We start from the raw sequence: 17,622 nt of genomic DNA on the forward strand, positions 1-17,622 counted from the left end.
CGGCAGCAGCAGAAGAGGTAGCAGGGGGAGCCTGAGTGACTTCCTTGGTTTTAAGGTGTTTACTCCACTGCAGTTCATGCTTTGCATGCAGGTGCCTGGTCATGCAGGTTGTGCTCAGGTTCAGAACGTTAATGCCTCGCTTAAGGCTCTGATGGCACAGCGTGCAAACCACTCGGGTCTTGTCGTCAGCACATTGTTTGAAGAAGTGCCATGCCAGGGAACTCCTTGAAGCTGCCTTTGGGGTGCTCGGTCCCAGATGGCGGCGGGCAGTAGCAGGCGGAGTCTCTTGGCGGCGGGTGTTCTGCTTTTGCCCACTGCTCCCTCTTTTGCTACGCTGTTGGCTCGGTCTCACCACTGCCTCTTCCTCCGAACTGTGAAAGTCAGTGGCACGACCTTCATTCCATGTGGGGTCTAGGACCTCATCATCCCCTGCATCGTCTTCCACCCAGTCTTGATCCCTGACCTCCTGTTCAGTCTGCACACTGCAGAAAGACGCAGCAGTTGGCACCTGTGTTTCGTCATCATCAGAGACATGCTGAGGTGGTATTCCCATGTCCTCATCATCAGGAAACATAAGTGGTTGTGCGTCAGTGCATTCTATATCTTTCACCGATGGGGAAGGGCTAGGTGGATGCCCTTGGGAAACCCTGCCAGCGGAGTCTTCAAACAGCATAAGAGACTGCTGCATAACTTGAGGCTGAGACAGTTTCCCTGGTATGCATGGGGGTGATGTGACAGACTGATGGGGTTGGTTTTCAGGCGCCATCTGTGCGCTTTCTGCAGAAGACTGGGTGGGAGATAATGTGAACGTGCTGGATCCACTGTCGGCCACCCAATTGACTAATGCCTGTACCTGCTCAGGCCTTACCATCCTTAGAACGGCCCCACCATATATCGCTGTAAATTCTGGCGGCTACTGGGACCTGAGGTAGTTGGTACACTAGGACGTGTGGATGTGGCAGAACGGCCACGTCCTCTCCCAGCACCAGAGGGTCCACTAACACCACCACGACCATGTCCACGTCCGCGTCCCTTACTAGATGTTTTCCTCATTGTTATGGTTCACCACAACAACAAAAATATTATTTGGCCCAATGTATTGTATTCAAATTCAGCGGGATATAAATTTGAGGCCTAGTATTTAGGCGCTGGGTGACCGGTATGGATTTAGTGACAGAATTAGACTTGGAAATGCACAGTAGCGTGTGTGTGAAGTTATTCTGAATGACCCTATGTGCACCTTGAATATTATATACCCTTTTAGGGATAGATTTCAAATAGCTCTTATATAGCAGAAACCACTAAATTATGAAATTGCTAAATTGGGAATTGTATTTCAACCCAGAACAAAAAATGTGCTTTGACGGACACTAAATAACTTGCCCATCCACAACAGTACAGCGGTAACGACAGATTTAGCAGGATATAAATTTGAGGCCTAGTATTTAGGCGCTGGGTGACCGGTATGGATTTAGTGACAGAATTAGACTTGGAAATGCACAGTAGCATGTGTGTGAAGTTATTCTGAATGACCCTATGTGCACCTTGAATATTATATACCCTTTTAGGGATAGATTTCAAATAGCTCTGATATAGCAGAAACCACTAAATTATGAAATTGCTAAATTGGGAATTGTATTTCAACCCTGAACAAAAAATTTGCTTTAACGGACACTAAATAACTTGCCCATCCACAACAGTACAGCGGTAATGACAGATTTAGCGGGATATAAATTTGAGGCCTAGTATTTAGGCGCAGGGTGACCGGTATGGATTTACTAACAGAATTAGACTTGGAAATGCACAGTAGCGTGTGTGTGAAGTTATTCTGAATGACCCTATGTGCACCTTGAATATTATATACCCTTTTAGGGATAGATTTCAAATAGCTCTGATATAGCAGAAACCACTAAATTATGAAATTGCTAAATTGGGAATTGTATTTCAACCCTGAACAAAAAATGTGCTTTAACGGACACTAAATAACTTGCCCAGCCACAACAGTACAGCGGTAACGACAGATTTAGCGGGATATAAATTTGAGGCCTAGTATTTAGGCGCTGGGTGACCGGTATGGATTTACTAACAGAATTAGACTTGGAAATGCACAGTAGCGTGTGTGTGAAGTTATTCTGAATGACCCTATGTGCACCTTGAATATTATATACCCTTTTAGGGATAGATTTCAAATAGCTCTTATATAGCAGAAACCACTAAATTATGAAATTGCTAAATTGGGAATTGTATTTCAACCCAGAACAAAAAATGTGCTTTGACGGACACTAAATAACTTGCCCATCCACAACAGTACAGCGGTAACAACAGATTTAGCGGGATATAAATTTGAGGCCTAGTATTTAGGCGCTGGGTGACCGGTATGGATTTACTAACAGAATTAGACTTGGAAATGCACAGTAGCGTGTGTGTGAAGTTATTCTGAATGACCCTATGTGCACCTTGAATATTATATACCCTTTTAGGGATAGATTTCAAATAGCTCTGATATAGCAGAAACCACTAAATTATGAAATTGCTAAATTGGGAATTGTATTTCAACCCTGAACAAAAAATGTGCTTTGACGGACACTAAATAACTTGCCCAGCCACAACAGTACAGCAGTAACGACAGATTTAGCGGGATATAAATTTGAGGCCTAGTATTTAGGCGCTGGGTGACCGGTATGGATTTAGTGACAGAATTAGACTGGGATATGGCCAAAAAATAACCACACTATTGCTGGTTAAATGCACTTGGTGTGACAGCTTGACCAACCACACTACTGAGGGTTAAATGCACTTGGTGACGGGCGCAGCTTGCCCCTGATGTAGTATATGGCCAAAAAATGAACAGACTATTGCTGGTTAAATGCACTTGGTGTGACAGCTTCACCCTGATGTAGGCTTTAGCCAAAAAACAACCACACCATTGAGGGTTAAATGCACTTGGTGACAGGCGCAGCTTGCCCCTGATGTAGTATATGGCCAAAAAATGAACAGACTATTGCTGGTTAAATGCACTTGGTGTGACAGCTTGACCAACCACACTACTGAGGGTTAAATGCACTTGGTGACGGCGCAGCTTGTCCCTGATGTAGTATATGGCCAAAAAATGAACAGACTATTGCTGGTTAAATGCACTTGGTGTGACAGCTTGACCAACCACACTACTGAGGGTTAAATGCACTTGGTGACGGGCGCAGCTTGCCCCTGATTTAGTATATGGCCAAAAAATTAACAGACTATTGCTGGTTAAATGCACTTGGTGTGACAGCTTCACCCTGATGTAGGCTTTAGCCAAAAAACAACCACACCATTGAGGTTTAAATGCACTTGGTGTCAGGCGCAGCTTGCCCCTGATGTAGTATATGGCCAAAAAATAAACAGACTATTGCTGGTTAAATGCACTTGGTGTGACAGCTTCACCCTGATGTAGGCTTTAGCCAAAAAACAACCACACCATTGAGGGTTAAATGCACTTGGTCGCAGCTTGGATGCACTTGGTCGCAGCACCGCACAAGACACAAAATGGCCGCCGATCACCCCAGAAAAAAGTGACTGACAAACGGTCTGGGCAGCCTAAAAACAGTGAGCAATTGAATTTCAGCAGCTCAATGATGCACAGCTGCAGATCGATCGATTAATCAAGTCCTTTGGAGGAGTTAATCTGCCTAATCTCGCCCTACTGTCGCAGCCGCAACCTCTCCCTACGCTAATCAGAGCAGAGTGACGGGCGGCGCTATGTGACTCCAGCTTAAATAGAGGCTGGGTCACATGGTGCTCTGGCCAATTATAGCCATGCCAATAGTAGGCATGGCTGTGACGGCCTCTTGGGGCAAGTAGTATGACGCTTGTTGATTGGCTTCTTTGCAGCCTTTCAAAAAGCGCCAAGAAAGCGTCACAAAAGCGCCAAGAAAGCGACGAACACCGAACCCGAACCCGGACTTTTACGAAAATGTCCGGGTTCGGGTCCGTGTCACGGACACCCCAAAATTCGGTACGAACCCGAACTATACAGTTCGAGTTCGCTCATCCCTAATAGTAATATTGCGATAACTTTCTTCTAACGAGATGTCCTTGCAGAGCATTTCTTGCTCCTCTTTCTCCAGCTTGTTTTCTAAAGAGTTTAAGGCATCTTCAACAAAGGCTTTATCTGTTTGCTTTTTATTAAACAGCTCTTGATAGAATTGTTTCAATTTTTTAAGCATTTCTTCTTTCTTTGTTTCACAACCTATATTTGATATTACTGTTTTTTGCCCAGTTGTTTTTATGAAGTATAATCTTGTACATTTTTCATCAGCTTCAAGCTGCTTCACTTTGGTATTAAATATTATTTCTTTGCCTTTCTGGTAAATTGCCTTTCTAATTTCTCCTTTTGTTTTCTCTGTCAGGTCTGTCAATGCCTCCATTCCTTAGCTTCAGGTAAGGCTACTTTCACACTGCCGTTTCTGGGTCCGCCTGTGAGATCCGTTTCAAGGCTCTCACAAGCGGCCCCAAACGAATCAGTTTAGCCCCAGTGCATGCTGAATGGATAAGGATCTGTTCAGAATGCATCAGTTTGGCTCAGTTTCGCCTCCATTCCACTCTGGAGGCAGACACCAAAACGCTGCTTGCATGCGGAGCCAAACGGATCCGTCCTGACTTACAATGTAAATCAATGGAGGACGGATCAGTTTAGATTGATACAATATGGTGCAATTGTTAACGGATCCGTCCCCCATTGACTTTCAATGTAAGTCAGGATGGATCCGTTTGACTTACACTTAGACTTCGATTTTTTTGGGGGGGACAGAGTAATGCAGACAAATCCGTTCTGAACGGATACCAGCTTTTGCATTTATAGGTGCGGATCCGTCTGTGCAGATACCAGACGGATCTGCACCTAACGCAGGTGTGAAAGTAGCCTAAGTCTGTAGTTTGGTATTAAGATTTTTGTACCACATTTTTTTCTCTTTTGCTTTTTTAATTCCAATATTGAGAAATAATTCTTTAGCTTTGATTTTTAGATATTCCCACCGTAGCAATATTGGTGTGAACTTTTCTTTACAACAAGTCTATTTCTTGTAGTTTTGAACAAATACCTTCTTAAATCTTCATCATTCAATAGATCCACATTTAGCCTCCATATGCCTTTGCCTTTTCCACCTTCAGTTACTAGACTTTGCGCTAGAAGCAACTTATGATCTGAGAAAATATTACCCTCCAGGGACATCATTACAGGCTTCAGGACTTTTGAAATTAAATAATCCAGCCTTGACTGAACTAAAGAGGTACTCCTTGTGTATCCTGGGCCATTGTCCTTTCCATTACCTCAAATGTAAATGAAGTCCAAAATCAAATTTTTGCTGCACTGTTTTGTCCCTTCTTCTTACTTGCTCACCAGTTCTGTCTTCCTCTTTTATGGCACGATTAAAGTCTCCGGCCATGATCACTGGTGATTGACCGGCTAAGAAAGGTTGTATGTTCTCTAGCAACTCAGCTCTTTCATGAAGTTCAGGTGAATCATATACATTTAGTAATTTGATTTCTCTGCCATTAAAGTTGATATTTACTAATAAAGCTCTTCCTGGAATCAATTATATGTATATAATAATTTGACAACTATTCTCTCTAAACAGTATTCCAACTCCAACAGCTTTGTTATTGTTGTCTCCAGACCAAAAAGAAGGGCCCTGTGTCCAACTTTCCCTTAGGTCTGCATAGTTTGGGGAGTATTCTATATGTTGCAGTTGACTGTCTCCAGATAAGCCAAAACAGCAGCTCTCTTAGGTGCTCCCTTAATACTCCTTACTTTAAGGGAGGGGATGAAGCAGCTCTCTCTGTTAAGCTCTTTCAAAATTTCTCACTTTCTGTGAGATTAATTTGTAGGAAAGCATTGTGCATCAGGTCATTTCATTCGATAAACTACTTGACATAAATGAAACTAATGGCTATGGTGATGCTAAGCTCTGAAACTGAAGAATGTGCAAAGGATCAGATAAGGTCACACTTGGTCTTAAGCTGCTGTCACTCTCATCTGCACTTTGACGGGATGCTCTTTTGACACTGAGAATCTGTTATTCATGACTAGGGATGAGCGAACTCGAACTGTATAGTTCGGGTTCGTACCGAATTTTGGGGTGTCCGTGACACGGACCCGAACCCGGACATTTTCGTAAAAGTCCGGGTTCGGGTTCGGTGTTCGTCGCTTTCTTCGCGCTTTTGTGACGCTTTCTTGGCGCTTTTTGAAAGGCTGCAAAGCAGCCAATCAACAAGCGTCATACTACTTGCCCCAAGAGGCCATCACAGCCATGCCTACTATTGGCATGGCTGTGATTGGCCAGAGCACCATGTGACCCAGCCTCTATTTAAGCTGGAGTCACATAGCGCCGCCCGTCACTCTGCTCTGATTAGCGTAGGGAGAGGTTGCGGCTGCGACAGTAGGGCGAGATTAGGCAGATTAACTCCTCCAAAGGACTTGATTAACTGATCGATCTGCAGCTGTGGATCATTGAGCTGCTGATCCTCAATTGCTCACTGTTTTTAGGCTGCACAGACCGTTTGTCAGTCTCATTTTTCTGGGGTGATCGGCGGCCATTTTGTGTCTTGTGGTGCGCCAGCACAAGCTGCGACCAAGTGCATTTAACCCTCAATGGTGTGGTTGTTTTTTGGCTAAAGCCTACATCAGGGTGAAGCTGTCACACCAAGTGCATTTAACCAGCAATAGTCTGTTCATTTTTTGGCCATATACAAAATCAGGGGCAAGCTGCGCCTGTCACCAAGTGCATTTAACCCTCAATGGTGTGGTTGTTTTTTGGCTAAAGCCTACATCAGGGTGAAGCTGTCACACCAAGTGCATTTAACCAGCAATAGTCTGTTCATTTTTTGGCCATATACAAAATCAGGGGCAAGCTGCGCCTGTCACCAAGTGCATTTAACCCTCAATGGTGTGGTTGTTTTTTGGCTAAAGCCTACATCAGGGTGAAGCTGTCACACCAAGTGCATTTAACCAGCAATAGTCTGTTCATTTTTTGGCCATATCCCAGTCTAATTCTGTCACTAAATCCATACCGGTCACCCAGCGCCTAAATACTAGGCCTCAAATTTATATCCAGCTAAATCTGTCCCTAGTGCTGTAGCTGGGCGAGTTATTTAGTGTCCGTTCAAGCACATTTCTTGTTCTGGGTTGAAATACAATTCCCAATTTAGCAATTTCATAATTTAGTGGTTCCTGCTATATCAGAGCTCTTTGAAATCTATCCCAAAAAGGGTATATAATATTGAAGGTGCACATAGGGTCATTCAGAGTAACTTCACACACACCCGCTACTGTGTATTTCCAAGTCTAATTCTGTCACTAAATCCATACCGGTGACCCAGCGCCTAAATACTAGGCCTCAAATTTAATTCCCTCTAAATCTCTCGTTACCCACCGCTGTACTGTTGTTGCTGGGCAAGATATTTAGTGTCCGTCAAAGCACATTTTTTGTTCTGGGTTGAAGTACAATTCCCAATTTAGCAATTTCATAATTTAGTGGTTTCTGCTATATCAGAGCTATTTGAAATCTATCCCAAAAAGGGTATATAATATTGAAGGTGCACATAGGGTCATTCAGAATAACTTCACACACACCCGCTACTGTGTATTTCCAAGTCTAATTCTGTCACTAAACCCATACCTGTCACCCAGCGCCTAAATACTAGGCCTCAAATTTAAATCCCTCTAAATCTCTCGTTACCGTTGTCCTGTTGTAGCTGGGAAAGTTATTTAGTGTCCGTCAAAGCACATTTTTTGTTCTGGGTTGAAGTACAATTCCCAATTTAGCAATTTCATAATTTAGTGGTTTCTGCTATATCAGAGCTATTTGAAATCTATCCCAAAAAGGGTATATAATATTGAAGGTGCACATAGGGTCATTCAGAATAACTTCACACACACCCGCTACTGTGTATTTCCAAGTCTAATTCTGTCACTAAACCCATACCTGTCACCCAGCGCCTAAATACTAGGCCTCAAATTTAAATCCCTCTAAATCTCTCGTTACCGTTGTCCTGTTGTAGCTGGGAAAGTTATTTAGTGCCCGTCAAAGCACATTTTTTGTTCTGGGTTGAAGTACAATTCCCAATTTAGCAATTTCATAATTTAGTGGTTCCTGCTATATCAGAGCTATTTGAAATCTATCCCAAAAAGGGTATATAATATTGAAGGTGCACATAGGGTCATTCAGAATAACTTCACACACACCCGCTACTGTGTATTTCCAAGTCTAATTCTGTCACTAAATCCATACCGGTGACCCAGCGCCTAAATACTAGGCCTCAAATTTAATTCCCTCTAAATCTCTCGTTACCCACCGGTGTACTGTTGTTGCTGGGCAAGATATTTAGTGTCCGTCAAAGCACATTTTTTGTTCTGGGTTGAAGTACAATTCCCAATTTAGCAATTTCATAATTTAGTGGTTTCTGCTATATCAGAGCTATTTGAAATCTATCCCTAAAAGGGTATATAATATTGAAGGTGCACATAGGGTCATTCAGAATAACTTCACACACACCCGCTACTGTGTATTTCCAAGTCTAATTCTGTCACTAAACCCATACCTGTCACCCAGCGCCTAAATACTAGGCCTCAAATTTAAATCCCTCTAAATCTCTCGTTACCCACCACTGTACTGTTGTTGCTGGGCAAGATATTTAGTGTCCGTCAAAGCACATTTTTTGTTCTGGGTTGAAGTACAATTCCCAATTTAGCAATTTCATAATTTAGTGGTTTCTGCTATATCAGAGCTATTTGAAATCTATCCCTAAAAGGGTATATAATATTGAAGGTGCACATAGGGTCATTCAGAATAACTTCACACACACGCTTCTGTGCATTTCCAAGTCTAATTCTGTCACTAAATCCATACCGGTGACCCAGCGCCTAAATACTAGGCCTCAAATTTAAATCCCTCTAAATCTCTCGTTACCCACCGCTGTACTGTTGTTGCTGGGCAAGATATTTAGTGTCCGTCAAAGCACATTTTTTGTTCTGGGTTGAAGTACAATTCCCAATTTAGCAATTTCATAATTTAGTGGTTTCTGCTATATCAGAGCTATTTGAAATCTATCCCTAAAAGGGTATATAATATTGAAGGTGCACATAGGGTCATTCAGAATAACTTCACACACACGCTTCTGTGCATTTCCAAGTCTAATTCTGTCACTAAATCCATACCGGTGACCCAGCGCCTAAATACTAGGCCTCAAATTTAATTCCCTCTAAATCTCTCGTTACCCACCGCTGTACTGTTGTTGCTGGGCAAGATATTTAGTGTCCGTCAAAGCACATTTTTTGTTCTGGGTTGAAGTACAATTCCCAATTTAGCAATTTCATAATTTAGTGGTTTCTGCTATATCAGAGCTATTTGAAATCTATCCCTAAAAGGGTATATAATATTGAAGGTGCACATAGGGTCATTCAGAATAACTTCACACACACCCGCTACTGTGTATTTCCAAGTCTAATTCTGTCACTAAATCCATACCGGTGACCCAGCGCCTAAATACTAGGCCTCAAATTTAATTCCCTCTAAATCTCTCGTTACCCACCGGTGTACTGTTGTTGCTGGGCAAGATATTTAGTGTCCGTCAAAGCACATTTTTTGTTCTGGGTTGAAGTACAATTCCCAATTTAGCAATTTCATAATTTAGTGGTTTCTGCTATATCAGAGCTATTTGAAATCTATCCCTAAAAGGGTATATAATATTGAAGGTGCACATAGGGTCATTCAGAATAACTTCACACACACGCTTCTGTGCATTTCCAAGTCTAATTCTGTCACTAAATCCATACCGGTGACCCAGCGCCTAAATACTAGGCCTCAAATTTAAATCCCTCTAAATCTCTCGTTACCCACCGCTGTACTGTTGTTGCTGGGCAAGATATTTAGTGTCCGTCAAAGCACATTTTTTGTTCTGGGTTGAAGTACAATTCCCAATTTAGCAATTTCATAATTTAGTGGTTTCTGCTATATCAGAGCTATTTGAAATCTATCCCTAAAAGGGTATATAATATTGAAGGTGCACATAGGGTCATTCAGAATAACTTCACACACACGCTTCTGTGCATTTCCAAGTCTAATTCTGTCACTAAATCCATACCGGTGACCCAGCGCCTAAATACTAGGCCTCAAATTTAAATCCCTCTAAATCTCTCGTTACCCACCACTGTACTGTTGTTGCTGGGCAAGATATTTAGTGTCCGTCAAAGCACATTTTTTGTTCTGGGTTGAAGTACAATTCCCAATTTAGCAATTTCATAATTTAGTGGTTTCTGCTATATCAGAGCTATTTGAAATCTATCCCTAAAAGGGTATATAATATTGAAGGTGCACATAGGGTCATTCAGAATAACTTCACACACACCCGCTACTGTGTATTTCCAAGTCTAATTCTGTCACTAAATCCATACCGGTGACCCAGCGCCTAAATACTAGGCCTCAAATTTAATTCCCTCTAAATCTCTCGTTACCCACCGGTGTACTGTTGTTGCTGGGCAAGATATTTAGTGTCCGTCAAAGCACATTTTTTGTTCTGGGTTGAAGTACAATTCCCAATTTAGCAATTTCATAATTTAGTGGTTTCTGCTATATCAGAGCTATTTGAAATCTATCCCTAAAAGGGTATATAATATTGAAGGTGCACATAGGGTCATTCAGAATAACTTCACACACACGCTTCTGTGCATTTCCAAGTCTAATTCTGTCACTAAATCCATACCGGTGACCCAGCGCCTAAATACTAGGCCTCAAATTTAAATCCCTCTAAATCTCTCGTTACCCACCACTGTACTGTTGTTGCTGGGCAAGATATTTAGTGTCCGTCAAAGCACATTTTTTGTTCTGGGTTGAAGTACAATTCCCAATTTAGCAATTTCATAATTTAGTGGTTCCTGCTATATCAGAGCTATTTGAAATCTATCCCAAAAAGGGTATATAATATTGAAGGTGCACATTGGGTCATTCAGAATAACTTCACACACCCGCTACTGTGTATTTTCAAGTCTAATTCTGTCACTAAACCCATACCTGTCACCCAGCGCCTAAATACTAGGCCTCAAATTTAAATCCCTCTAAATCTCTCGTTACCCACCGCTGTACTGTTGTTGCTGGGCAAGATATTTAGTGTCCGTCAAAGCACATTTTTTGTTCTGGGTTGAAGTACAATTCCCAATTTAGCAATTTCATAATTTAGTGGTTTCTGCTATATCAGAGCTATTTGAAATCTATCCCTAAAAGGGTATATAATATTGAAGGTGCACATAGGGTCATTCAGAATAACTTCACACACACGCTTCTGTGCATTTCCAAGTCTAATTCTGTCACTAAATCCATACCGGTCACCCAGCGCCTAAATACTAGGCCTCAAATTTATATCCCGCTGAATTTGAATACAATACATTGGGCCAAATAATATATTTGTTGTTGTGGTGAACCATAACAATGAGAAAAACATCTAGTAAGGGACGCGGACGTGGACATGGTCGTGGTGGTGTTAGTGGACCCTCTGGTGCTGGGAGAGGACGTGGCCGTTCTGCCACATCCACACGTCCTAGTGTACCAACTACCTCAGGTCCCAGTAGCCGCCAGAATTTACAGCGATATATGGTGGGGCCCAATGCCGTTCTAAGGATGGTAAGGCCTGAGCAGGTACAGGCATTAGTCAATTGGGTGGCCGACAGTGGATCCAGCACGTTCACATTATCTCCCACCCAGTCTTCTGCAGAAAGCGCACAGATGGCGCCTGAAAACCAACCCCATCAGTCTGTCACATCACCCCCATGCATACCAGGGAAACTGTCTCAGCCTCAAGTTATGCAGCAGTCTCTTATGCTGTTTGAAGACTCCGCTGGCAGGGTTTCCCAAGGGCATCCACCTAGCCCTTCCCCAGCGGTGAAAGACATAGAATGCACTGACGCACAACCACTTATGTTTCCTGATGATGAGGACATGGGAATACCACCTCAGCATGTCTCTGATGATGACGAAACACAGGTGCCAACTGCTGCGTCTTTCTGCAGTGTGCAGACTGAACAGGAGGTCAGGGATCAAGACTGGGTGGAAGACGATGCAGGGGACGATGAGGTCCTAGACCCCACATGGAATGAAGGTCGTGCCACTGACTTTCACAGTTCGGAGGAAGAGGCAGTGGTGAGACCGAGCCAACAGCGTAGCAAAAGAGGGAGCAGTGGGCAAAAGCAGAACACCCGCCGCCAAGAGACTCCGCCTGCTACTGACCGCCGCCATCTGGGACCGAGCACCCCAAAGGCAGCTTCAAGGAGTTCCCTGGCATGGCACTTCTTCAAACAATGTGCTGACGACAAGACCCGAGTGGTTTGCACGCTGTGCCATCAGAGCCTGAAGCGAGGCATTAACGTTCTGAACCTGAGCACAACCTGCATGACCAGGCACCTGCATGCAAAGCATGAACTGCAGTGGAGTAAACACCTTAAAACCAAGGAAGTCACTCAGGCTCCCCCTGCTACCTCTTCTGCTGCTGCCGCCTCGGCCTATTCTGCTGCTGCCGCCTCGGCCTCTTCCTCCGCCTCTGGAGGAACGTTGGCACCTGCCGCCCAGCAAACAGGGGATGTACCACCAACACCACCACCACCACCTCCGTCACCAAGCGTCTCAACCATGTCACACGCCAGCGTTCAGCTCTCCATCTCACAAACATTTGATAGAAAGCGTAAATTCCCACCTAGCCACCCTCGATCCCTGGCCCTGAATGCCAGCATTTCTAAACTACTGGCCTATGAAATGCTGTCATTTAGGCTGGTGGACACAGACAGCTTCAAACAGCTCATGTCGCTTGCTGTCCCACAGTATGTTGTTCCCAGCCGGCACTACTTCTCCAAGAGAGCCGTGCCTTCCCTGCACAACCAAGTATCCCATAAAATCAAGTGTGCACTGCGCAACGCCATCTGTAGCAAGGTCCACCTAACCACAGATACGTGGACCAGTAAGCACGGCCAGGGACGCTATATCTCCCTAACTGCACACTGGGTAAATGTAGTGGCAGCTGGGCCCCAGGCGGAGAGCTGTTTGGCGCACGTCCTGCCGCCGCCAAGGATCGCAGGGCAACATTCTTTGCCTCCTGTTGCCACCTCCTCCTTCTCGGCTTCCTCCTCCTCTTCTTCCACCTGCTCATCCAGTCAGCCACACACCTTCACCACCAACTTCAGCACAGCCCGGGGTAAACGTCAGCAGGCCATTCTGAAACTCATATGTTTGGGGGACAGGCCCCACACCGCACAGGAGTTGTGGCGGGGTATTGAACAACAGACCGACGAGTGGTTGCTGCCGGTGAGCCTCAAGCCCGGCCTGGTGGTGTGTGATAATGGGCGAAATCTCGTTGCAGCTCTGGGACTAGCCAATTTGACGCACATCCCTTGCTTGGCGCATGTGCTGAATTTGGTGGTGCAGAAGTTCATTCACAACTACCCCGACATGTCAGAGCTGCTGCATAAAGTGCGGGCCGTCTGTTCGCGCTTCCGGCGTTCACATCCTGCCGCTGCTCGCCTGTCTGCGCTACAGCGTAACTTCGGCCTTCCCGCTCACCGCCTCATATGCGACGTGCCCACCAGGTGGAACTCCACCTTGCACATGCTGGACAGACTGTGCGAGCAGCAGCAGGCCATAGTGGAGTTTCAGCTGCAGCACGCACGGGTCAGTCGCACTACAGAACAGCACCACTTCACCACCAATGACTGGGCCTCCATGCGAGACCTGTGTGCCCTGTTGCGCTGTTTCGAGTACTCCACCAACATGGCCAGTGGCGATGACACCGTTATCAGCGTTACAATACCACTTCTATGTCTCCTTGAGAAAACACTTAGGGCGATGATGGAACAGGAGGTGGCCCAGGAGGAGGAGGAGGAGGATGAGGAAGAGGGGTCATTTTTAGCACTTTCAGGCCAGTCTCTTCGAAGTGACTCAGAGGGAGGTTTTTTGCAACAGCAGAGGCCAGGTACAAATGTGGCCAGCCAGGGCCCACTACTGGAGGACGAGGAGGACGAGGATGAGGAGGAGGTGGAGGAGGATGAGGATGAAGCATGGTCACAGCGGGGTGGCACCCAACGCAGCTCGGGTCCATCACTGGTGCGTGGCTGGGGGGAAAGGCAGGACGATGACGATACGCCTCCCACAGAGGACAGCTTGTCCTTACCCCTGGGCAGCCTGGCACACATGAGCGACTACATGCTGCAGTGCCTGCGCAACGACAGCAGAGTTGCCCACATTTTAACCTGTGCGGACTACTGGGTTGCCACCCTGCTGGATCCACGCTACAAAGACAATGTGCCCACCTTACTTCCTGCACTGGAGCGTGATAGGAAGATGCGCGAGTACAAGCGCACGTTGGTAGACGCGCTACTGAGAGCATTCCCAAATGTCACAGGGGAACAAGTGGAAGCCCAAGGCCAAGGCAGAGGAGGAGCAAGAGGTCGCCAAGGCAGCTGTGTCACGGCCAGCTCCTCTGAGGGCAGGGTTAGCATGGCAGAGATGTGGAAAACTTTTGTCAACACGCCACAGCTAACTGCACCACCACCTGATACGCAACGTGTTAGCAGGAGGCAACATTTCACTAACATGGTGGAACAGTACGTGTGCACACCCCTCCACGTACTGACTGATGGTTCGGCCCCATTCAACTTCTGGGTCTCTAAATTGTCCACGTGGCCAGAGCTAGCCTTTTATGCCTTGGAGGTGCTGGCCTGCCCGGCAGCCAGCGTTTTGTCTGAACGTGTATTCAGCACGGCAGGGGGCGTCATTACAGACAAACGCAGCCGCCTGTCTACAGCCAATGTTGACAAGCTGACGTTCATAAAAATGAACCAGGCATGGATCCCACAGGACCTGTCCGTCCCTTGTCCAGATTAGACATTAACTACCTCCCCATAACCATATATTATTGGACTCCAGGGCACTTCCTCATTCAATCCTATTTTTATTTTCATTTTACCATTATATTGCGATGCTACCCAAAGTTGAATGAACCTCTCCTCTGCCTGTGTGCTAGGCCTAAATATATGCCAATGGACTGTTGCAGTGGTGGCTGACATGAAGCCTGATTCTCTGCTATGACATGCAGACTAATTCTCTGCTGACATGAAGCCAGATTGTCTGTTACGGGACCTCTCTCCTCTGCCTGGGTGCTGGGCCTAAATTTATGACCATGGACTGTTGCAGTGGTGGCTGACGTGAAGCCTGATTCTCTGCTATGACATGCAGACTGATTCTCTGCTGACATGAAGCCAGATCGTCTGTTACGGGACCTCTCTGCTCTGCCTGTGTGCTAGGCCTAAATATATGCCAATGGACTGTTGCAGTGGTGGGTGACGTGAAGCCTCATTCTCTGCTATGACATGCAGACTGATTCTCTGCTGACATGAAGCCAGATTGTCTGTTACGGGACCTCTCTGCTCTGCCTGTGTGCTAGGCCTAAATATATGCCAATGGACTGTTGCAGTGGTGGGTGACGTGAAGCCTCATTCTCTGCTATGACATGCAGACTGATTCTCTGCTGACATGAAGCCAGATCCTCTGTTACGGGAGCTCTCTCCTCTGCCTGGGTGCTGGGCCTAAATTTATGACAATTGACTGTTGCAGTGGTGGGTGACGTGAAGCCTGATTCTCTGCTATGATATGAAGACTGATTCTCTGCTGACATGAAGCCAGATTGTCTGTTACGGGACCTTTCTCCTCTGCCTGGGTTCTGGGCCTAAATTTATGAAAATTGACTCTTACAGTGGTGGGTGACGTGAAGCCTGATTCTAGGCTATGATATGAAGACTGATTCTCTGCTGACATGAAGCCAGATTGTCTGTTACGGGACCTTTCTCCTCTGCCTGGGTTCTGGGCCTAAATTTATGAAAATTGACTCTTACAGTGGTGGGTGACGTGAAGCCTGATTCTCTGCTATGATATGAAGACTGATTCTCTGCTGACATGAAGCCAGATTGTCTGTTACGGGACCTCTCTCCTCTGCCTGGGTGCTGGGCCTAAATTTATGACAATGGACTGTTGCAGTGGTGGCTGACGTGAAGCCTGATTCTCTGCTATGACATGCAGACTGATTCTCTGCTGTCATGAAGCCAGATTGTCTGTTACGGGACCTCTCTGCTCTGCCTGTGTGCTAGGCCTAAATATATGCCAATGGACTGTTGCAGTGGTGGCTGACGTGAAGCCTCATTCTCTGCTATGACATGCAGACTAATTCTCTGCTGACATGAAGCCAGATTGTCTGTTACGGGACCTCTCTCCTCTGCCTGGGTGCTGGGCCTAAATTTATGACAATGGACTGTTGCAGTGGTGGCTGACGTGAAGCCTGATTCTCTGCTATGACATGCAGACTAATTCTCTGCTGACATGAAGACAGATTCTCTGTTACGGGACCTCCCTCCTCTGCCTGGGTGCTGGGCCTAAATATATGCCAATGGACTGTTGCAGTGGTGGCTGACGTGAAGCCTCATTCTCTGCTATGACATGCAGACTGATTCTCTGCTGACATGAAGCCAGATTCTCTGTTACGGGACCTCTCTCCTCTGCCTGTGTGTGTGCTGGGCCTAAATATATGCCAATGGACTGTTGCAGTGGTGGCTGACGTGAAGCCTCATTCTCTGCTATGACATGCAGACTGATTCTCTGCTGACATGAAGCCAGATTCTCTGTTACGGGACCTCTCTCCTCTGCCTGTGTGTGTGCTGGGCCTAAATATATGCCAATGGACTGTTGCAGTGGTGGCTGACGTGAAGCCTCATTCTCTGCTATGACATGCAGACTAATTCTCTGCTGACATGAAGACAGATTCTCTGTTACGGGACCTCCCTCCTCTGCCTGGGTGCTGGGCCTAAATATATGCCAATGGACTGTTGCAGTGGTGGCTGACGTGAAGCCTCATTCTCTGCTATGACATGCAGACTAATTCTCTGCTGACATGAAGACAGATTCTCTGTTACGGGACCTCTCTCCTCTGCCTGGGTGCCGGGGCCTAAATATCTGAGAATGGACTGTTCCAGTGGTGGGTGACGGGAAGCCAGATTCTCTGCTATGGAACCTCTCTCCAATTGATTTTGGTTAATTTTTATTTATTTAATTTTTATTTTAATTCATTTCCCTATCCACATTTGTTTGCAGGGGATTTACCTACATGTTGCTGCCTTTTGCAGCCCTCTAGCTCTTTCCTGGGCTGTTTTACAGCCTTTTTAGTGCCGAAAAGTTCGGGTCCCCATTGACTTCAATGGGGTTCGGGTTCGGGACGAAGTTCGGATCGGGTTCGGATCCCGAACCCGAACATTTCCGGGATGTTCGGCCGAACTTCTCGAACCCGAACATCCAGGTGTTCGCTCAACTCTATTCATGACCACTCACGTTTCTTTTAGTTTCTTTTGTCTGTAGGTCCAGGTGTTCCCCTGCCACCTTTGCAAGAGCAGATTTTCCAGGAGCACTCTTCACAGGATCGATCATTTTCTCCTTCATCAGCACTCTGGATGTTCCAGGGACGCTCATAGTCTCAGGTTTCTCTGGTTCTTTCATAGCGGGTGCAGCTCCAGCCTTTTTGGGGGCCTCCAGTTATTTTGTAGGTCCCTTGCCTACGGCAACATCT

This window comes from Bufo gargarizans, chromosome 6 (genome assembly GCF_014858855.1).
Source record: "Bufo gargarizans isolate SCDJY-AF-19 chromosome 6, ASM1485885v1, whole genome shotgun sequence".
Lineage (NCBI taxonomy): Eukaryota > Metazoa > Chordata > Amphibia > Anura > Bufonidae > Bufo > Bufo gargarizans.